The 23,484-nt window shown below is 42.4% G+C and overlaps 1 long non-coding RNA gene across 4 annotated transcripts; it reads left to right on the forward strand.

Annotated features, from left to right (window-relative positions):
- Positions 1-12,800: 12,800 nt before the first annotated feature.
- On the forward strand, positions 12,801-16,085 carry LOC144709365 (uncharacterized). 4 transcript variants are annotated; one of them, XR_013583009.1, is made up of 4 exons: positions 12,801-12,932; positions 13,487-13,621; positions 13,760-13,829; positions 15,811-16,085. It is a non-coding gene; the product is annotated as an uncharacterized LOC144709365 (long non-coding RNA). The 4 variants fall into 4 exon arrangements; XR_013583010.1 differs by having other exon boundaries at positions 15,816-16,085; XR_013583008.1 differs by lacking the exon at positions 13,760-13,829.
- The last annotated feature ends 7,399 nt before the right edge of the window (positions 16,086-23,484 follow it).

The raw sequence follows: 23,484 nt of genomic DNA on the forward strand, positions 1-23,484 counted from the left end.
GATAAATCTTATAAAAAAAATTGATCTATTTTGTAGCCCATTCAAATATAGTATTTTGAATGTTCTGCTTAATTTTTAAGATATTAATCATCCATTTCAGGCGTTATTTAGTAGTTCAAAAGCTATATGTTTTAGAACATGTCCATTTACCCATGCCAAATTCAGCTCTTCACCCAAAATATATTTAACACTATTTTTATGATTCTTTTAGAGAGCGAGTTTATCTTATCAATTTTGCACCTATGAATTCATTTCTCTATTTGTGCATGTCCCCTTTACCTTTTCAATCTGGGCATGATTCATTTATTCTTATTCTTTTATGTTGAGGTCTGTCTATGAAAACTGCTTTAGGTTTCTTCCTGATCACATTTTTTTAAGAACTCATTGTTTCTAGTTATGTAGCTGAAAGGATGTCAATATCCGAAACGTGGTTGTGTGAGGCACTGGAGTTTCTCGCGATGTGGCACATTTTGAGTAATAAGTGTTATGTTATATTTAAAGTCATCCGAACAAGCTATCTCTAATGTTCTGCTGGATTGTAAAGATATTTAATTTTAATTTGAGTAACTTTTCAGGGCTAAAGACAGAAAGTTTGTTCTCTACAGCAGTTCTTTTTATTCATGCCAAATTGAGGTTTTGGCACCTATATGGTTAATGTTTTTTTTCTGATCCTTTTAGAGTCGTGGTTTGTCGCTTCAACTTTGCGCTTTGGTTCTGTGCTGTATTTTTAGTGCTATTTCATCTTTTTATTTTTAACATTATTTATTCATTCGTGCACAAGTGGGTTCAATTATGTATACGTAAAGTATCTGAATTTTCTTCCTGATGACTTTTACTTAAAGAGTTTATAGAAAGTTCTTGTTTGGTGCAGTAACTGCGCTGATGTTTGTAGTAGAAAGTTCTTGTTTAGGGCACTGGTGTTTTTACCGATGCAGCACATTGCTGGTCATCAGTTTCATGTAAATGTCTAATTTTACTGAATGAAATCTTTTGAATGTTCTGTTTGGCTTTTAGAAATTTCACTGTTTCGGGCATTATTTATTAGTTCAAAAGCTATATGTTTTAAATCATTGCCATTTACCCATGGCCAATTCAGCGCTTCACCCAAAGTATGTTGAACACTCTATTTCTGATTCTTTTAGAGAACGAGTTTATCTTATATATGTTCTGCCCATGAATTCATTTCTTTCTATGCGCATGTCCCTTTTATCTTTTCAATCTGGGCATGATGGATTTATTCTTTTAGGTTCAGTTTTTTTTTTTTGGCAAAATACACGGTGCCGGGTACGGCCAACCCCAGGGTTGTGTCTGTAGTCCGATCCAGCCGTGCCCTGGATGCCACCCAGGGGGATTTTATTTATAGGATGTAGTGTTTTCCAATGTTCATAGGCGTGGAACGAGTATATATGTCCCAATTACACTCGGATCCCACTCGTCCACGCCCATATGTAGGAAAAAGAAAAGATACATGAGTGATACCTCGCAGACGCTCGAGGAAGTGTGTTCGCCGTCATTCCTCCGGAGCTGCTCCGCGATGTCGATGTAGTGCGTGGTGACGCTCTAGTCGGGGTGTGTCCTCTCTGTCGTCAAGTGTGCTCGAAGTAGTGCCTGGTGACGCTCTAGTCGGGGCAGGAGCTGTCCATGCTGCGAACGCCAGCACTCCACGCAATCCTCCAATCCCGCGGGGCTGGCTTTGCGAGGAGGCGGCGTGTGCGGAGGGAGGGCATGCCAAGACGATCGAGCCGATGGCATCCTCGGGCCGTAGTGGGGAGCGCCTGCCAAGAGTGGAAAAGAGAGGAGGGGGTGCGAGCATGTACCGCGTGGTTGGCGAGGGCATCGGCTGTCTGATTACCCTCTCTCAGCTGGTGACGAAAGCATTTTAGGTTCACTTATGTTTATGAAGAGTATCTCAATTTTATTCTTGATGACTTTTATTTAAAGAGTTAATAGTTTTTAGTTAAGTAACTGCGCTGATGTTGATTGTAGAAAGTTATTGTTTAGGGCACTGGTGTTTTGTCCTATGCAGCACATTTCTAGTCATCCATTTTATGTAAATTTCTAATTTAACTGAATAAACTCTTTTGAATGTTCTGCTTGGACATTAAGATATTTATCATCCATTAGAGATGGCCATTGCCCTTGCCAATTGAGGAGGTAAGCCTCCAGATTGGAAAGATTTTGTGGGTATCATCACTTTGTTCCTGATCAACTCCACCATCAGCTTCATAGAGGAGAACAACACCGGTAATGCCGCCGCCGCTCTCATGGCCTGGCTTGCTCTCATGGCCTGGCTTGCCCCCAAGGCCAAGGTTTTGAGAGACGGGCGGTGGAGCGAAGAGGAGGCATCAATCCTTGTTCCTGGTGACGTCATCAGTATAAAGCTCGGCGATATCATCCCGGCCGACGCCCAGCTTCTTGATGACGACCCGCTGAAGATCAACCAGTCTTCTCTAATGGGGGAGTCATTACCGGTGACCAAGGGTCCGAACGACGGTGTTTCCTCTGGTTCTACTTGCAAACAAGGAGAAATTGAAGCTGTCGTTATCACCACCGGCGTTCACACTTTCTTCGGGAGAGCTGCCCATCTTGTTGACAGCACCAAGCAAGTCGGTCACTTTCAGAAGATAAATAGGAGACAGTTACTGAAGTCAAGTGGGCTCGGTCTTCAATATATCAGAAGTGTTGATCCATCTTTATGGTCGACCAACTCAATGCCTTCTTTACTGGTCCGTGAACATGCTATTCTGTTGAATCATGGCTCCTTGAGAATAATAGCCATGAAAGAACGAGTTATTTTATTCGATTATGACCGGAAAGGTGGGAAGGCATTTCTGAAGTTGAGGATAATAGACATGCCCTTTGAACTTGAGGTTCTGGAAGCTGCATTGCTCTCCAGAATACAACGGCTAGATCAGAAGCTTTTCAGTCTTGAGCCTCATCATCCCGACAAGGAGCGGCAGTTCGCAGTGCACGATTTCTTCAGGGGCAATTATTTTGAACAAAACATCATTGTTAATCAAAATGCTGCTACTCCGGCCGCTGTTGAAGGGCTTACTCAGAATTATGAAAGGCGACATCCCTGTAATCTTGAAGATGTGAAGTTGGTGGCGCTTGATATGGGCGCGTCGGTGGTGGGAGCAAAGTACAGAGGAGAGTTCGAGGAGAGGCTCAAGGCCGTCTCAAAGAGGTGGCAGAAGCTCACGCAAATGGAGAGCATCGTCTGATCTGCATCCGATCGTCCACAGACTCGCGGTCCAGATGCGGTCGTTCCTTTCCTTTTTATTATAGCTTGTTATGTTGATCCTGCTAAATGATCGTCTGTTGCTCGAAAATGGTTCCAAGATCACTGCATCATGCACCTGTTCATGCTCGAAGAGTTCAGGGCACCAGATCGACTAAATGTGAATGCGATAATGGCACTGTTGCAACACCTTTCCCACTTCCACATCTGGGCTCCCTATGCCCGCTTTTCCTCCTCTTCTTACTCCGTGCTGACTCCACATCAGTGGCTTCGGACGTTCGATCGTTCTTCTCTTGCAATAGGGACTCGGCTGCTCGGCTACAGACCCAGAGATCTCTGGGCTTAATAGTATCTGCGTATGGCAAACACAGAGATCTCTGGAGCTACGCAAAGCTACAAGACCAGGAGTTGCAACTCATAGCTGATTTCCTCGAGAAGCGGAAGAAGCAGAAGGATGCAAAGATCAACACAGACAGATACAAACCCTGGGCCCCCAGCAATAGCAGTACCCATGTCTAAAGTGGAACAGCCTTAGGAAACAACCAAATGCTTATCAAGTTACTGGACGGAAAGACATGATGCATCCAAATCACCCGAGCCCCAATTTCTGGCGAGACCTTGAAGCAACATCTCTACAACATAACCCGAATTCCCCCGCACCTCCTCCACCTGGTCTCTGAATCCAGAGAAATCTACGACCAGACCATCATCTGCTCGTCTAATGATGGTCTCTACCCGTCCTACAGTCTTCTACTCCACCTTCGTAGTGGTTCTGGCTTTAGGAGAAAGGGTGCAGATGGCATGCACGCAAGGAGGTAATGACGGAGGATGCTTCAAAGTAGGGTCTGGGACAAGGATGGAAGAGCCAGGACGACACTCGCTGGTTGAGAGCAACTTGAGACAACATTATTGGCCACATGATCAGGAGAGCTACACAAATACAGCGGGGCTGTAGAGGCCAGGGTATCAGGTGGGAAGGCACCCAGGCTAGACAACAGTAAAGTTTGGGTGGCCTGGTAGTCTCGGGTTGCTTAGACCATGCCCAGTGGCCTGGTGGGATGCGAAGACCATCAGGGGGCAAACTCCACAATGGTGGGTATATCCACGCAACCTGCAGAAAAAGTCGAACAGACCTACAGAAGACGATGCGCATGGGGGAGTGGGAGATACAATGCTATGGAGTCTAAGTCTCCCTCACCAAGCCAGGACGATGCTTCGACAACGCTCTGCGTCAGGGGGGGAAGAGAGTCGTAACAGAACAGGGCAGTCAGAACCTCTCCCAGGGTCTAGCAGAATACGCACTGTTGACCAAGTGCCAGAGGTACAAGAAGTGGACGGATGGATAAGAGTTGGTCCACGACGACAACGAGTTATCCGTCGGCCAGAGCTATATAGAGTGGGAGGGACTGGAGAGCACTATAGTGGATGCGTAAAGAGCGGGCTTACACAAACATAGTGGTCAACGGGATTGCACTAGTGAGATGGCGCCGGGTTCTCTCAACCGAGGGGATCCAGAGTCTCAGACATAGCGGCCAGAGCTCAAGGCATCCCAATGGGATACCAGACCAGACGGGCGCTGGAGGCTTCGGTCAGACCTTGAGCCACTCTCAAACTTGTCCTCTCTTATGGCTTGGAGTCGGAGGACCCAAACATAGTTGTGCTGGAAGTCGAGCGTATCCAAGCAACCACGCCTCAGCCCATTCTGAACTTTTGGGGCCCATAAGGAATCTATGAGGTTAAAAAAATCACGACAAAATTGCCACTGCCACCGCCACCGCAATCGGCTAATAAATAATGGGCTGTGAGAGAAAAGGCAAAGAAGTAGTAACTCCCTCGGGGGGGACGTTTGTTGCCTGAATGAAGACGGTTGCCCTAGAGCCGAGGAGACAGCAACCAAAAATCAACTCAGGGAAGCAGGATGACCCCAAAGGGATCTCACACAATCAAGGAGACACAATGCAGGTACGACAGGAAAACCAGATGCCACAGACATCTGCCTCAAATGAGTCGCCAGTGTAGTGAAAGGCTTGATATACAAACGTAAGAAGTTGGGCATCCATCATGAGCGGAGAATAGTTGGATGGGCAAAGGCCAGGAAAAGTGGCCGCCTGCTGTTAGTAGATGAATACAAGGCCCGAGGTAGCAATTGAGAAGACCAAGGATTGAAAGGGGCGTCCGCACCCATGGCAATTGCAAAGAGATCCTTTGCCATCCCTGCAGTGCCATAGTAGAGTCAGCTAACGAATCAATAACCACGTTGAACTCTCCCAACCACGCCACAATAGAACCGGCGATGGAACAAAGAGCCTCCACAGAGCACAGAGGCCCCACCCAATTGTGCTGCAGCAGAGCTAGTGGGCAATCAAACAATCACGGAGGACCCTCCAATTTGTGACTCCACAGAGCCTGTTGGAGAACAAACAACAACGGAGGACCCTGTGATAAACCACAGTGATAAAGTGATAGCACTGAAAGTTGGACTTAAGCTGGCACAGGGCAGCGAAGGGGATGAAGTGTATCTCATGGAACGTTCGTGGACTCTGCAACGAAAATAGGCGCGGAGTAGTGGGAAGGTATCTGAGAGAATGGGGAGCCACCGTGGCATGCCTACAGGAAACCATGCTTGAAAAGTGTGAGTCAAGGGAATGGAATACACTCGGGAGGGGCTCTCTTGAAGGTGTTTTGGTGGTCAACTCCATAGGGAGGTCAGGGGGCGGCATGGAGCGAGTCTTTTAAAAAATAGACACATGGATGGGTCAGTTTGCTGCGGCAGTCAAATTAAAATGCATATATGACAATTTTGAAATGGTCGCAGCTTTGGTCTACAGTCCAACCAGTGCCTCACGAAGAAACGACCTATGGAGAGAGTTGGCCGATCTAGTGGGCACCTTCCAAGGGTGCCCTTTACAATAGGAGGTGACTTTAATGTGACATTGGAAGCACAGGACCGTCCGAACGGAGTGGGAGGGAGAGACGTAGATTCAGAGGCTTTTTGGGCTTTCATTTTGGAGTCATTACTCCACAAAATGGGACCAATTGACCGCACATATACATGGAGAAGCACAATAACAGGTTGTCGAGATTAGACCGATTTTTATGCTCAGTGGAGCTGGCAGAACGTTTCCCACCTAGGATCAAAGTTTTGGATGACCTGGAGGATACTCAATTTCTGGAAGAAGATGAAGAAGCCCTTGATCGAAGAAAATGGAGGGGCGTGGTCACCAAAGACAAAGGTCTAGACAACTATGGCCACCAACATAATCTGGACAATGTGATAAGGCTGAAAAGGTATCCCTGCACTTCGAGCAAACTTGGGACAAATGAAGTTACTTGTGGCTCCTCCATCAATCAACACCCTCGCTCTGTGTAGGTGAACAATTCCCCATAATCGAAAAGTTCCATGGATACGAGCTGATGGAGTCCTCATACTTACTTGCATCGTCATAAGGGTCCCTCCGTAAACAGGGTTGTCATCCAGTTGCATAAAGTCTTCTTCTGTTAGTGGGTGTGACTCTTCCTCTTCTTCTTCCTGTAGCATATAAATACTCACCTTCTTGAGGCATTTATGTCCGGGAACAAATACTTCATTGCAGTGATAACACAGGGCCTTCTCCTTTCGCTGTAGAAACTCTCCAGGAGATAAATGAGTCATTCTTCCTTTACCAGTGCGGTTTATTTATTCTCCTTTATTAATCGGTATAGCATTTCAAACACTTGACTCGACATTGGTAAATTGTCCTCCTGGTGAAACGGAAGAACCCCCCTTATATCTGGTAGGGGTGTGTTGACTAACAGGAGTAACTAACTTCCCTGAGGGTCTGGCGTCTTGCATTAACAAATTACTTTCGGCTTCTAATGAAAAATCCATTACCGCTTGGATACCATTAGCTCGGAACAAATATCAGGTTGCAGCCCCCTTAAATAAGCTGTCTCATGTACGTCCAGAGATAAGTGGGGCAGGAAAGCCGCCAGTTCTTCGAATTCAGATCGGTAATCGCAAACGGATCCTGTTTGCTGTAGGTTCATAAATCTTTCACATAGTGACTTTGAGGATAACTTGTACCCTTTTTTTGAATTGCTCTCTGACGATATCCCAACGTCCTAGCCCAAAGTTTTCCTCGGTGTAGAGAGGCGAGATGAAGTTTTCATGATCAAGTATGCGGTGTACCTTACAAAATCGCTCCACATAGCTTAACCATCCTTGTGCGTTAGAGCCATTGAAATAGGATAGATCACCCTTCCTGAACTCCGTTTTATGCTTTTCTTGTGCCATCGGAATGCGCCCGTATCTCCTATCGGGAGGGTTAGCTTGCTTCGTAGTGGAATTGATGGAGGCAAATTACGGTGTTATTTTTAATAGTCGTTGTAATTTTAATTTGCCTACAATCAAATAAATTTGTAAAATGTATAGAAGCTTACTCATGTATAGCGTGAGTAAGGTCGTCTCCACAGGGACTGGCCTTTAGGTTTAAGTTCAGTAATTGAGTTATCTTTATTAAAATGTAGTGATAATACTAAAGATAATAAGAATAAGGAGAGACAAGTAATAAGAGAGTATAGAGAATATTAGTTTAATAAGAATATGAGAGAAGAGAAAAGATCTAAGATTATGTATATATGTGTACTAGAGATACTAAGAATGATAAGTTAGTAAGGAATTTGATATTATATTTAAGAAGGATAAGAACCTAGTTAGTGAAAACATAGATAAGTATGAATAAGACTAAGTTTAATGAGAGAGAGAGATAACGAGTTGGTAATTATCTAATTATAGTATACTAAGTAAGCATACGTATAGAGAAATATTAAGGAGTAAAGAGGGAGTAATAGAAATTAATAAGTACCTATAGCAATATAAGAAGGCAGAATGATCCGTAGAATTAGCATATGTATTTATATATATATATTTATATCAGTTATATTCTTATATATATAGTTTATATAATTGATTTAGTTGAACACCCGAAGGGTGTCAGACTAAATGCCCGATAGGAGGTCAAGAAGTAGAGAGAGGTGTGTAGTATTTAAGTAATAGTATGTTTTTTATATGTTTGACGAAGATATTATAAAGATAAGAGGGTGTTTCTGTCGAACACCCGAGAGGTGTTCGACAGAATGCTCAAGAGAAGGCGTGATATATTTTTGATGTTTTTTTTATAAAGTTGAAAGGGATAGACTTTGGTAAATCAAGACATATTCATCGAACACGTGAGGTGTTCGATGAAATGTTCAAGTCTGCAAATTAAAAGATAGAATTCAATAAAGTATCAAAAGATACGAAGTATCAAAAGATAGAATTCAATAAAGTTCCGCTCTCCACCGAAATGGATAGTCTGACAATGTTGTATAAAATCTTGGAGTTGATCCAGACGGCTCCTCCTCGGAAGCTCCTTCTCGATCTGGCGGTCCTCCCTCCTCGAGGTAGAACTCCTCCCTTTCAAGCCGATGGCAGAGCCACGACCGTAGCTCCACTCTTCCCCTCTGAGAACTGAGGATTCAAGATCAAGAAAACGATATTCTTTACCTGGAGACTCCTCCTTTATTTATAGGTCTATGTGGGAAGTTCCCGGCCAATTCATTTAGTTTGGTCAAACGACCGTTGACCAGATCTGGTCTTCCTTCTTCGGTAAGTCGTGGAGTAGCGTCTATCACAGACCACGGGTCATATCAGGAGAGTTAAGAACCCGATGGGCGAGCGACAGAGAGGACAGTTCCAGTGGGACATAAAGGAATATGATAGAGACTATCGTGGCAGTCGAATACAAGGAGACCGGGAGGAAGGGGAAGATAGAGTTGAAGATGGGAATGTACAACAAAGCTTCTCCCATGGTGGCGGAGGCAGAGACAGAACGAGAAGGCAAGACCTTCCCAGGGGTGAAGATAGAGGGTGGTTTTTTTGGAGGGGTGAACTGAGGCAGAAGTGGAGAGGAGAGGTGGAGAAGATCACCACGGTGGTCGAACAGCCCTTCGAACGATTATTGTCGGGGACTGAAATGATTCCGTGAGGCAGGGGGGAGGGAAGCAAAGATAGTACAGATGGATGCAGGCAGTCAGACCACAAGGAAGGGGGAGAACAAGAAAATGGGGATGGGAGAAGGGCCAAAGGAAAAAACAAAAGCTCTTACCGTGGATTAGGGAAAGGAGAGAGGAGGCGACATGATAAGACTGGAGGTGCTAGTAGAGGTGAGAAGGCTGGTTATTGCTTCAGGACAGCCAAAGGGGGACTGTTGGAAATCCATAGGGCAGAACACCACGAAGGACCTACAGATGACACCAACAAGCAGGAAAGGCAGTGGTGTTAGCCGGACCTGGATAACGGACAACTATTCATCCACGGAGTCTCAATGGCGGCTTACATCAGAATCAATGGCTTGACGCAACAACTAATTGATCAGGTGCAGTTGAAATGGCGACGAGTACACCCGATAGATGGTGCACCTAAGGAGGCGCAGGTTACAACTATATTAGAGGCTCGAGATATCCCAGTGGGTTATAGAATCAGGTTGGTGTTGGGGGCAATGATCAGATCATTCAGCAGACTCCGTTGTATCATCTCAACCGGACTTGTGTCCAGAGATCCTAATTGTGTGATAATGGAAGTGGAGAAACTCAATGGGGGCCGTGATTCCCCCGTGGTTAGACTGAGGGGTCCGGAGGTCGCCAAATGGAAAAAGAGGCAAATCATCACAAGCCAAAAGGGGAGACGGTACGAAGAATGAAGAAGGCCGAGGAAAGAACAACCATCACAAGCCAGAAGGCAGAAGGTTAGGGTGTTTGCCTGGATGCTCGCCAGGAAGCGGACAATGACCCACGTGAGACGTCGAAGGTTTTTCCTGGCAGAATCATCACTATGCCTTATGTGTACGGAGGAGGAAGTGGAGTGCGAGCATCTTTTCTTCCAATGTCGGCTCGCGCGTGCGATATGGGCTAGCCAGGGGCTAGCAGAGATTATGTCGAGCTCGGTATTATGGGCCACAATGCCGCGATGTCAACGGGGGTTTGGGATGGAGCGGGGGATGAGATTCGCGGTACTTTGGGCAATATGGTCCCATCGCAACGAGGTCTTATTCAAGGGGACGGCAATGTCGGTGGACAGGGCTATAAATGAAGGGGAGAGACTTATGTTCTGTTGGTTTGGTCCTGGCTGAGGTGGAGGGTTATGGGGGGCACGAGGGGCCATTTGTTTTTGGCTTAGATCCCTCCTGTCCACGTGTACGGAGGTTCACCAAGCTGGGTGATCTTCTTTATTGTTCAAGAAAAAAAAAACAAGCCAGAAGGGAAAGAAACAGGAAGCACAGTGGAGTAATGAAGTAAAAGAACAACATCTGTTGAGGACAAAAGGAGGAAGCTCCGAAAATGGTAGTCTATATACAAAAGAAGGCAGCACGGAAGGGTGGAAGGAATCAATGAAGTTGAGGAATGGTGGTGTGTTTGCAGGAAACGATGTTGGAAACTTGTGAAGCTTGGGACGATACGGTGTTCTCTAAAGTGGAGACAGAAGTCAAACTAAGGAGGATCAACGATGACTTTGAGATGGTCATAGAATCAGTGTATGGGTCGGCACAAGCCGCAAGGTGGAGCGGACTTTGGGGGGGATTGACAAAGGTGGTCTCCAACTCTGGTTAGCCACACAATCACAACGGATCTATTTTTGTGTTTCGGAAACTTCACAACGGATCTTTTTTTTGTCTCGGAAACTCGCAATGGATCTTTTTATAACCATGCCTTCAATCCCAGATCGTTGTAACTCTACTAACCCCGGACACCATAAATATATTGAGGAAGGGATTTCGCCTCTCTCTTTTCTTCCCTATAAATGCGGCAATTTCTTACGCTCGCGACGAGGAATCAGCCGCGGGGGCAATGACGGGAGCAGTGCGACTGAGCGTGTCTTTCTCGCTCTCTCTATTTATCTCTTAATCTCTCCATCTATCTCTTAATCTCTTTTAATCTCTCTTAATTTCACGTTCTCTCCCTCTCCAAAAAAATAAAAAATAAAAAAAAAAATAGAGAGAGACCGTGAGAGTTAATGTCTCTTAAACTCACGCTCTCTCGCTCTATTTCTCTTTTAATCTCTTTCACTCACACTTTCTCTCTCTATTTCTCTGTTAATCTCTCACTCAAGCTCTCTCTCTCTCTCGCTCGTTTTTTAATTCCTCACTCACGCTCTTTCCCTCTCTCTATTTCTCTGTTAATCTCTGTCTTGCGATCCTTCTCTCTCTTCTTTCTTAATCTCTCTCTCCTTCTCACCGTCTCTCTCTCTCTCTCTGCTTCTTCCTCTTAATCTCTCTCTCTCTCTATTCCTCTGTTAATCTCTCTCTCGCTCGCTCTCTCTGCTTCTTTCTTAATCTCTCTCTTCTCGCGCTCCGTCTCTCTTTTCTCTCTCAATTTCGCTCTCTCACGCTGTCTTTCTATTTCAATCTGACTGACTCTCACGTCGTGTTTCTATCTGTCTCTTCATCTCTGTGGTCCTTTCTTAATCTATTTTACACGTCTCCCTCTCTATTTATTTCTTTACTAGGACTGATTTTCACTCAAAAATGATGGTAGTCGACGGCACAGAGAGATAAATACTCATGCCAGTATGAAAAAGCCATTTATTTGCTAGTAATGAAAATCTCTTGGAATTTTCAGTCAAGAGTGATGGTAGCTATGGAACGGCACGTCCGGGACATGACACCCCATAAAAGGGACGGGACGGTGACGGGTGGCGACGTGAAGAAATGTTTGTCACGGCACAGTCATGTCACTCGTCCGAGGATTTTAAAAAAATCTGTCACCGTCACATCACTCATCCTCCCGTTCTCGTTTCGTCGCATCACCGTCACGGTGACGGCATCAGCGTCCATAGTGACGGGAAATTAGAGATAGAGAGAGGGGATTGAGAGAGAGGGACTGAGAGAGAGAGGGATCGGGTGTGAGAGAGAGAGAGAGAGCGAGAGAGAGAGAGAGAGATCGGGAGAGAGAGAGAGAGATTGGGAGGGGGAAAGATCGGGAGAGTGAGAGAGATCGGGAGAGAGAGAGAACGAAAGAGAGAGAAGCGGGTGCCCGATAACGCACTGTAGAACGACAACCTGAACCGTGAGGCTGGAAGAAGAATCCCCGTACATGGCGGAGAGCAGAGTCACGCCTATCACAAGTGTGTTGGCGATGGTGGCAAGCGAGAAGGCGGAGATCCCCCAGTCGAGGGCCACGCCTCCGCGCGCATAAGACATCGCTGCGGCAAAGAGAACGACGATCTTTTGAAGCGAGTTGGCGGCGACGAAGCGGAAGTTCATCTTGTAAGGGTTGTTGGAGTCGATGAAGTGGAAGCAGAGTAAAGGCACGACGAAGACGGCGACGAAGCGGTATATGCCTGCGCACTGTTCAGGAGTAGACATAGTAGTTCTGTTCGGATGGTGCGAATTGCGCGAGTTGTTCGGATTTCCGAACGGAACACCAATGAAAAAGAACAGAACTTCGCACACGAGGCTGTGCGGTTCGCTTTGTTCGAATTGCGCGAATTAATTTTACGGGTTTTTTTAAGGAAAATAATATGGTCAAGACTCAAGACTCAAAACTCAAGACTCTTGACAATATTTGGAGAGGAAAAAAAATACAGGGTTTGTTCTTGCGCTTGGAAGGCTCCGAGAACGCTGACGGGCTCCTCGCGAGCACGACGCAGCCTCAGTTCTCCTCTCGCGGAACTCATGTGAGTTGAGTTTCAATCGTTTTCAAGGTTTTGTGAGTTTGATTTATGTGGGTGTGTTCTTCGGCGGACCGAAATTCTGGAATTATGGATGGTTTTAGGATTTTTTTAATCTCTAATACTTTCGTCGGTGAATCTGAAGAACCGATGAACCTGCCAAAAAATGCAGATTTTTAGTGTTGAAATTAGAATTAGGAATGAATTTTAGAGTTGTAATTAGGGTTTGATTCGCGTTTGCTTGCTCATCCTTGACTGTTTTTTTTTTGGCCAATCAAATTGGTCTCTTGTGAATCTTGATTCTCGCGTACTTCATGCGAGTTATGCTTGCATTTAGTTTTTTACTCTCTTTGCTTTCTCCGGAGTATCGTTCGTCGGAAAAGCCAAAGAACACAAGAGCTATCTTAATGAGTGAATTCTCGAGTTCTCTCCAAAAAAAATTTCTTCGTTTCACATTCGCTTGCTTGAGTTATATCCGCATTCTCTTATATAAACTGTTTTTTATAATCCCTGTAGCCTCCTCCTACTTTTAATTTTTATTTTTTCTTCTTGAATTCAAGGCATTTTGGGGATATGACGGCCAAGATTTTGGAGGGGGCGCCTCATTTTCTTCAGTTCCTGACAGAGAGTGGAGAATAAGATGTTCATCATCATTTTCGGAGAGTTCTGAGTTCTCTTGTGAGACTTTGTGGACGGTGAGATTGTTAATCCAGGCGAATTTTGCTATATGCTTTTCTTTTTCATGCAAAAACTTCAAAGATCGATGCGAGCGTTATAATCGATTTTAATTTCTTTTATCTCAAATGATTTCCTTCCTTTTATGTCAATTCTAGAACTTGGCACCTATCATTTCCAACCTTAATTCCTCCAGAGGAGATAAACTTTGTCAGGAGGGCCCTCGAGGTATCCCTTAAATCAACTTCTCACATCTGTAGGAGAATTATTTCTAGGCATATAAGTTCAAAATTTTACTCTCATATAGTCGTTTTATTTCATCGAAAGTTTATTGTAGTCGTCTGGAGCAGAGATACTCCTGTGGCTATAAAATGTAAATGTGGTTATTGGTCAGTAAGGTGGCATATGAAGCTCACAGTGGACAGAAGAGACGAAGCGGTGAACCTTGACTGGTTCACCGCTTCGAATATTGGTTATTTAGACAGACAATTAATTAACAATGACTGGTTCAAATGGAAGGATCTGTATTGAAATCCAGAAGAACACTTGCAGCGGTCTGACTTATTTTACGGTTTCTTCCAAATATTTCTTTAATGTTTTTAGTTGATGAAATCATTGTTTAACCAGGATTGTTTCTAAGGGAAGGGGCTCTCTGCCAGGATTGTTTCTAACAGCGTTCTATCTTATTTTATGTTTTCTTTGAAATAGTTCTTCAAATATCAGATAACTGGTCAAATAGTTATTTAATATGAACTGGTTCGACAGAAAGGGGATCTCTTGCGACTCAGATGAAAGCTTAGTTCTTATAGCTATCTAGTTCTTTCATTCAAATATTTCTCTAAAACATTGTTTAACTGGAGAATTTTTCGAACAACAGAACTGGTTCCTGAGAGAGGGCCTCTCCACACATTAGGTTTATTGGACGGATGGTCCGTTTCCTCTCTCTCCTTCTGCTTTAGTCATCTCTCTCTATATCAGTCTTCTACCTCTCGTTCAGTTTCTCTTGCCCTTTCTCTATCTGTCTTTTATCTTTCTGTTTCTCTCTGTCTATCAGTCTCTATCTCTCTTTCTGTTTCTCTTGCTCTCTCTCTCTATCTCTATCTCTCTTTCTGTTTCTCTTGCTCTCTCTCTCTATCTCTATCTCTATCTCTCTTTCTGTTTCTCTTGCTCTCTCTCTATTTGCCTCTATCTCTTGTTTTGTTTCTCTTGCTCTCTCTCTCTATCAGTCTCCATCTCTCTTTCTGTTTCTATTGCTGTCTCTCTCTATCAGTCTCTATCTCTCTTTCTGTTTCTCTCGCTCTCTCTCTATCAGTCTCTATCTCTCTTTCTGTTTCTCTTGCTCTCTCTCTATCAGTCTTCTATCTCTCCTTCTGTTTCTCTTGGTCTCTCTCTCTATATCAGTCTTCTATCTCTCTTTCAGTTTCTCTTGCCCTCTCTCTATCTGTCTTTATCTCTCTTTCTGTTTCTCTTGCGCTCTCTCTATCTATGTCTATCTCTCTTTCTGTTTCTCTTGCTCTGTCTCTCTATCTGTGTTTTATCTTTCTGTTTCTCTTGCTCTGTCTCTCTATCTGTCTTTTATCTTTCTGTTTCTCTCTCTCTATCAGTCTCCATCTCTCTTTCTGTTTCTATTGCTCTCTCTCTCTCTCTCTATCAGTCTCTATCTCTCTTTCTGTTTCTCTCGCTCTCTCTCTCTCTCTATATCAGTCTTCTATATCTCTTTCAGATTCTCTTGCGCTCTCTCTATCTATCTCTATCTATCTTTCTGTTTCTCTTGCTCTGTCTCTATATCTGTCTTTTATCTTTCTGTTTCTCTCTCTCTCTGCTTGGCGTCTCTCTATCTGTCACTCCCATTTCTCTCTCTCTCTCTGTTTCTCTTGCTCTCTGTCTCTCTATCTGCCTTTCTCTCTCTCTATCTGTCTTTTCTTTTCTCTTGATTTTTCTCTTCCTCTTGCCCTCTTACTAATTCACTATTTAGAAACCTCCTTTCACATAATTTTGTCAGTACCTCTCGTAATCTCCGACTCAGTCCTGCTCTGAAATTCTCTACGGTTGTAATTATCTGATTATATGGATTTATCAGTCAATTTTGCATATACATATTTCTTTATGTTTTATCAAACCGTGATTCCATTTGTCGATCACTTTCCTCTTCCACTTCCCTCTCATTCCATAACTCCATCTTCAAATCTCCCTTTCTTTACATGTGTAGAACAGGTGGGCTTGTCATAGGCCTGAGGGTGTTACTCAGGATTCAACCATCGTCGAAAGATATACTCGGCCAGGAGGTGGAAAGCTAGTTCTGCAGCTCAAAATACCCAGCCAGAAATCTGACAGGAATTTTGAGGGTTTGGGTCTGCAGAGGGACTTCAATTTTGTAGACAGTTATTTTCCTCAAAAAATGAGTCGTACTCTACAAAATAGACATGGTGTATCCCACTTATTTTGAAGACAGTTATTGCTCCTCTCTACTTTCTCACTCCCTAAGTATCTCTTTCTACCTTTCTATCATTCACTGAGCTTCTCTTTTTCTATATCAGATTCTCTCTCTCCTTCTAATTCTTTGATTTTGTCTCTATCTCTTATTTCCCCTTTCAATCTATCAAAATCTCCCTTTCTCTGTCTTTAATCCCCCCTTTATCTTCATCTCTCTATCTCCCTATCCATTTCCTTCTGTCTTCCTCTCCCTTACTCACCCTCACGCTCACCCTCTTCTTCTCTCTTTCACTTTCACTCTCTCTCCCTCTCCCTCTCCCTTTCGTGACAAAACTAGGAACATTAACATTTGTTTTAAAAAACGGCATCTTGAATTTGTTACCATATGAAAACTTAACAAAAGTTATATTATTATTGTAGAAATACCTAAATATATTTTACTGAAACCTAATCGTTCACCCTCTAACCAAGTCCTAGAAAATATGGAAGTACACTCTGTTTCATGCATGTCATTTTAATGAAATTAATTCTCAAAAATCTATTAAATTGATTAATTCCTTCCCCTTTAGAACGAATGAATTCAGTTATGTCACCCAAAGAAATAAGATGAATTACCAAAATTAATTCAGTAGAATCTCCTCCTCTGATTAAATTGCCAAATAAATTCGTTAAATCATTCCAATTTTTTTTCTTAAAACTAAGTTACAACAATAGCATAAATGCCATTATCACTACATTTAATGACTGTTATATTTATACTGAAAATAATATACTGATTACAGTGTTTCGTGACAAGCGATTCATAAATTAAGATAACGTCATACTAAACAATTATGATTATTCAAATTATACTTTATGCATAACATTTTTTTGCAATTTACAGCATTTTACGCAATTTCCAAACAATTATGTTCTTTCTGTTCGAATTTTGTTGGCTTGTTCGAATTTAGTCATTTTGTTCAAATTTGTTCGTTTGTTCGAATTTGTTTGTTTGTTCGCATTTGTTCGGTTGTGCAAATTTTGTTCGGTTGTGCGAATTTTGTTTGGTTGTGCAAATTTGTTCGTTTATGCAAATTTTCTGTTCGTTTTAAATGAACAGAACAGAACAACCACGTCTATTCAGGAGTATGAAAGAGAGAGAGAGAGAGAACGAAAGCGAGAGAGCGAGAGAGAGAGAGAGCGAGAGAGAGAGAGAGAGAGAAAGAGAAAGAGAGGGCGAGAGAGGGAGAGAACGAATGAGAGAGTGCGTGAGAGAGAGAGAACGAAAGAGAGAGAGAGACACTGTACGTCACTGTGTCGGACTTTTCGTCACCATCACCGTCACGGGTAATACGTCACCGTCAGGGTTCATCTGGTTCGTCACCGTCACCATCACGTCATCCATCACGAGTCCGTCACGGAGACGCGTGATGTGACAGATGACGTTTGGCGATCCCTAATGGCAGCTACCATAATCAGGGAATAGTGCGATATACATTCATGGAAAACTAGGCCTATAAAGGGCCTGTACTATTTGCAAATTAATGGCTTTTTCTTATTTGTTTATTTATTTACATAGTCAATATTGGAACTTTTAGGCATTTATCTGACCTTTATTTGGGCAAAGTGGGTCTGTAATTAGCATATGCTACACCTTTATTTGGTCGATGCAAAAGAAGATCTGACCAAAAAAACTGTAGCTGTCTGGTTGTTACAACGTCCTTATTGAGCCACACTAGGCCTAATTGGTGGATATTGGGCAGATACTTGGCCTTGAATGGTTTGTAAATTGGACTTGAGTGGTTTGTAAACCAGAGCGAGAGAGGACAGATTAAGAGTTAAGGAGAGAGAGAGAGAAGGAGAGAGAGACAGATCGAGAGAAAGAGAGTCCAATAGGCAGAGAAAATCAAGGAGAGAATAGGACAGTAGAGCTGTTGGACGAAAATGGATGACGTTCTTGAAAGGATGGAACAGGACTAAACAGACTTCAGTTCATGGAATTTTGTTTCGTTTGTTTTGTCATTTGTCACTGTTTTGTCAACGTGAAAAGTCCGGCATCATGATCTGTTCCTTTATTCGTCCGTTACAGAAAATGAAACAGATAACGGACGAATGGATGACGAAGTAGATAGAGAGAGAGCGGGAGGATGGGAGCGATGGAGAGAGAGAGAGATGAAGAAGAGGGAACGATCGAGAGAGAGAGAGAGAGCGGAAGGGAGAAGGGAGGGAGACTGATAGAGAGAGAGAGAGAGAGAGAGAGAGAGAGAGAGAGAGAGAGAGAGAGAGAGAGAGAGAGAGAGAGAAGGAGGCAGGGAGAAGGAGACGAAGCGATCCAGAGAGAGAGACGGAAAAGGAGGGGGAGCAATCGAGAGAGTGAGATAGAAAATCGAAAAGAAGGGGGAAAGGGAGGGGGTCTAAATGGCTAAGGACCCTCCCTACACAACGACGAAGACACAAAACATGGATGAAACAACAGACATGAATACAATGATTCTGAAAAACACAAAATGCAACTAACAAAGAGGACGAGAAATCAAAACATGATAGAGAAACATAATTCACCCGACACTTGGCGACGATGGCGGCGGCGCGGATGACGCCTTCAATGGGTCCAAATGGTGTGCGCCATCACAATTAAATTATGCAATTTCTTTTTGCATTATTTGATTTGATGAATTGGATATGTTAAATTGGTGAATGAGAATTACTGTGTGCATGATACCCATTTTGGTGTATATAATCAACTTTAAGATTATAATGTGCCTTATATTCATGCAGACACTAATTGGCCCAAAGGAAAATAGGTGTTTGGCCTAATCGAGTGGACACATGGATAATTAAAATTGTGGTATTTGTCTGGTAGGCTTTCAATTGAGAAGTTGAATTGAAAATATCTGATTATGAAAGCATGTCGGTCCAAAGGAATACTTGTTGTGTTATTTATAATACTAAGACGCATTTTGTGGTGTTATTTATGTGAATACTTATTGGTCCAAAGGAAAATGCGTATCTGGCCAAATAACAGTCACATTAGTAATAATATATTTGATGATTATTAAGTTATAATGACATCATTGAATCGGCCCAAAGGAAGGTTCTTGGAATGTCATTTCACCGTTCAAATTTGACTATTGCGCCATGAGAATCACCTACTAGTCAATGTATCATCCAAAGATGAATAGTGATGTTGTCCTAGATGTCTTGAGATGGAGAATACCATTATTTTTTTAATTGTGCCTTAGTTATTTTTATTTTCGTGTGAGTATATTTAATTTTTTGTTTAGGCTCAAGTTCAGTTTCAAATGTATGCATGAATGTAAATTCCATTCCAATGCTCAATGGTTCCAATTTTAAGAAATGGACGGAATTTGTGACACTCTATCTCAGTGCAATGGACCTCGACTACACATTGAGGAATGATCAACTAAAGGGCATCAAAGAGTGCTCCTCGGTTGAGGAAAAGAATGTCTATGATAAATAGGAAAGGTCAAATCGCACGAGTTCGATGGTCATAAAGTGCACCATTCCTGAATCCTTGAGGGACACAGTAGCTGAAAAGGCTACTGAAGCAAAAGTTCCTCTTCAAGATCTTGAAAAGAGGAACACAAAAGTGATAGAGCTGATATTATTACCCTTATGAATCGCCTAACTACCATGAGAGAGTAAAGGCAACATAAGAGAGTACATAACTCAAATCTCTCACATTCGATCCATTCTTAAGGCTCTACATTTGGAACTGCCTGAGGAATCTAGTGTCTCTATGAATCTCAACTCTCTTCCAACACAATTCAATCAGTTCAAAGTGAGCTATAACTGTCAGAGGGACCCGTGTTCTCTCGATGAGTTCATCTCGCATTGTGAGCAAGAAGAATAGTGATTGAAGTCTGAACAGTGTGAAAGTGCTCACCTCGCTGTTGCCTTCAAGGGAAAATTCAAGGATAAAGGAAAGCGCAAGGGGAATCAAGCTACTAATGGTCCGCCTAAAAAGAAACAACATAAGGAACATGGTTGCTTATTTTATAAGCATAGCGGACACGTGAAGAAAGAATGTGATAAAGATCCTGCTTGGTTCAAGAAGAAAGGTACACATTTTTCTCTTGTTTGTTCATAAGTCAACCTTGCTTCAGTACCAAGACACACATGGTGGGTAGATTCGGGTGCTACTAACATAAGTGTATCAATGTAGGGCTGCCTCAACCATCAAGGTGATGGCAAAGTGATGGAGGTTGATGATGTTGGTGTTTTCAAGTTAAACTTAAATACGGGTTAAGATTTGTATTTGAATCAGACTTTTATTGTACCATCCTTTGGACGCAATTTAATATCTATTTACGCCTTAGACAAATCAGGTTATCATTGTTCATTCGGAGAAAGAAAGTTTACTCTGTTTCAAAATTCAGTACTCATAGGTACTGGATGTTTGGTGGCTTATGAAAACTTGTATTTAGTTGACATTTTCACATCTTCATTAGACTAGTCATTGCAAATGAGTACGTCTGGTGTGAAACGCTCGTTATGTAATTAGTATTCATCATCTTTATGGCATAAAAGGTTGGACACATTTCTCAAGAGAGGATTGCTAAGCTTGTGTTACAAGGAATTCTCAACTCCCTAGATTTTAAAGACTTTGACACATGTGTCAAATGCACCAAGGGAAAACAAACAAACATAACGAGATCAGGTTCCAGTCGAGCTTCAAAAGTCTTAGAATTGATACATATGGACATTTGTCACCCTTTCCCTACGACATCTTGGAGTGGTCAACAATATTTTACTACATTCATAGATTTTTATTCTCCATACGGATACTTGCATCTCATCCATGAGAAATCTCAAGCAATAGACATATTCAAAAGTTACAAAGCTGAAATTGAAAATCAACTTGGCAAAAGCATAAAAATCATCCGTCCTAATAGTGGTGGTGAATACTATGGCAGAAATGATGGCACCGGAGAACAACGTCGAGGACTTTTTGATATGTTTTTGGAAGAGTGTGGTATCGCTCCACAATACACTATGCCAGGATCTCCTAGTATGAATGTTGTTGCTGAACGAAAATAGAAAACTCAAAGACAAAGTAAGAAGTATGATTAATCAAACTTCTTTACCTTAACCCCGTTGGGGATAAGCACTAAAGGTGGCAGCGTACATTCTTAATAGGGTTTCAACTAAGGCAACTCTAAGGACTCTTGTGAGCTTTAGACAGGTAGAAAGCCAAGTGTAAAGCATTTAATAATTTGGGGTTGTCCTGCTAAGGCAAGACCTTACAAGTCTAATGAGAGGAGACTTGACTCTCGAACAGTTAATTGCTATTTTGTTGGATATCCTGAAAGATCAAAGGGTTACAAGTTTTACGATCCTACTACTGAACTTATCTTTGAGACGGGTAATGCACTATTATCTGAGGATGATGAGTTTGTGGGGGGAGACGAGGATAGAAATATTGACTTTGAAGAGGATTATTTAATAATACCTCAAATTATTTCTAAAAATACTCAAGATCTAGTACTACTTGATATTGTAGAAACGACTCCAGATGAAGAAAATAGTCATCAAGCTTCCATCCCAGAAGAAAAAACTCAAAAACCTCAAGAATCAATGCCAGTACGAAGATCCACAAGAGAAACGAGATCTGCAATATCAGATGTCTTCTACATTTATCTCCAAGAATATGAAGAAGCAATGAGCATTCACGAAGATGATCCAATTGGCAATTGTCAAAGTGCCATGTCAATTGGCAATCCAAAGACACGGTTCAACTAAATCTGCGGGTGAATAAAGTAGTCACCATTAAACTCTCAATGACCTAAGAAATTAACTAGACACCTATGACACAAGTATCTTGGCAGCCCAGTAGTGTCTGCAACTTTCGTTATCAAGCAATCAATCTTCTACCCCAAGAAATATCCTATCACTCGACGACAGTGGCTATCCTACGTGCAGAATCTTCAAACATGGCTGTGGAAAAGATAGCAGATGAGGGCACTGAAGAAAGTAATAATACTGACTAGGAAGGGGAGACGAGACAAACCTGGCATGGAGTGCGTGATACCGATGAAATAATCCCGATGATGTGGATGGGGAAGTGCAATTAATCTTTGGACGTAGGCTGTAGGAGGATGTTCATCCCAGGTGCACAGCTTGGAGTCGAGACAAGGACACCCTCGGCGTGCTTGTGGAATAGTGACATAGAGCAAACAGTAGGGGCACGATCAGTCATGTAACTCGGTCGACGTGGCGGGTCGCTCGATGAATATTACAGAGAGGCGACGTCAATAGATAGTGTAGGCACAGTGGGGTGGCACGCCGGTAGATTGGAGATTGATAACGCACTCATTATTATATTAATATCATAAAATTTACATGTTCAGAAATTGATGTTATCAAGGTTAAAGTAATTAACTTTCTTCTTAGAATTGTAGTCTTATTTTTATCCTGTTTTGGGTACTTAACAGAATTTCCAACATCATATTTGTGATAGGAATTGCAACGTCGCTGATGTGTTCTAAAATTTATGACGTATACCCTTCAATTCCTTGTAAGAAGTCACCTTTTTTTCCTATTTCTTCTATTAAAATCCCCCACCTGATTCAAGGAATTATTGAGATTTTGGCTAAAGTAGCTTCTCATCGTCTCCTGGTGACCTTAGTTGCATTTTCAATGTGCCATATGATTTAGAGAAGTGCAGGTAGCCTCCCAATTGTGGAAATTTTTAGTTGATTATCGATTTAGGCTGTCTTTTATTGATGTACAATAATTTTTTTGCTCTTTAATATTATTAAAATTTTTAAAAAATAGTATTTCTCTTTGAAACAAGTTGATACTCCCATCTCCGCTCATTTGCATTTGAATAATGGTGCCAAAGTACAGATTGACATTCATGCGAGCTCTCTATTTTACTCGTGGAATGAGTAGTCTTGAATCTCTCTCTATCTAGCCTTGGGGATGGGATCGTTTGAATCTTGATCAAAAGATTAGAACAAACAAATGCCTATTCCAACAAATTGTTCAAATCTTTCAATCGAACAGACCTTTGTGTGTTCGATCGAAAGTTTCAAACGATCAATTTGGTTCTCGCCACTTAAGCATTAGACATGCCAAAGAGATCAACAATCTTCTCAAGGTAACTCATCTGAGTCCACCATAACCAACCTCTTCCGGTCACTATGGATCTCCATACCAAGAATCTTCCTTGCAGCTCCAAGATCCTTTATGTCAAATTCCTTTCCCAATAATGCCTTTAGTCTTGCAATCTAATGTAAGTTCTTTGATGCAATGAGCATGTCATCCACATACAACATCATAATAATGTAAGACCCATCATCACACCTTTTCAAGTAACCCCTAGAATCAAACTCATACCTGGCGTAACCAATCTGGATCATGTAGGATTCAAACTTCTTGTACCACTGCCGTAGAGATTGCTTCAATCCATAACGCAACTTTCTCAATTTGCTGACAAGATATTCAG

This window comes from Wolffia australiana, chromosome 11, assembly GCF_029677425.1.
Source record: "Wolffia australiana isolate 7733 chromosome 11, ASM2967742v1".
Classification (NCBI taxonomy): Eukaryota; Viridiplantae; Streptophyta; class Magnoliopsida; order Alismatales; family Araceae; genus Wolffia; species Wolffia australiana.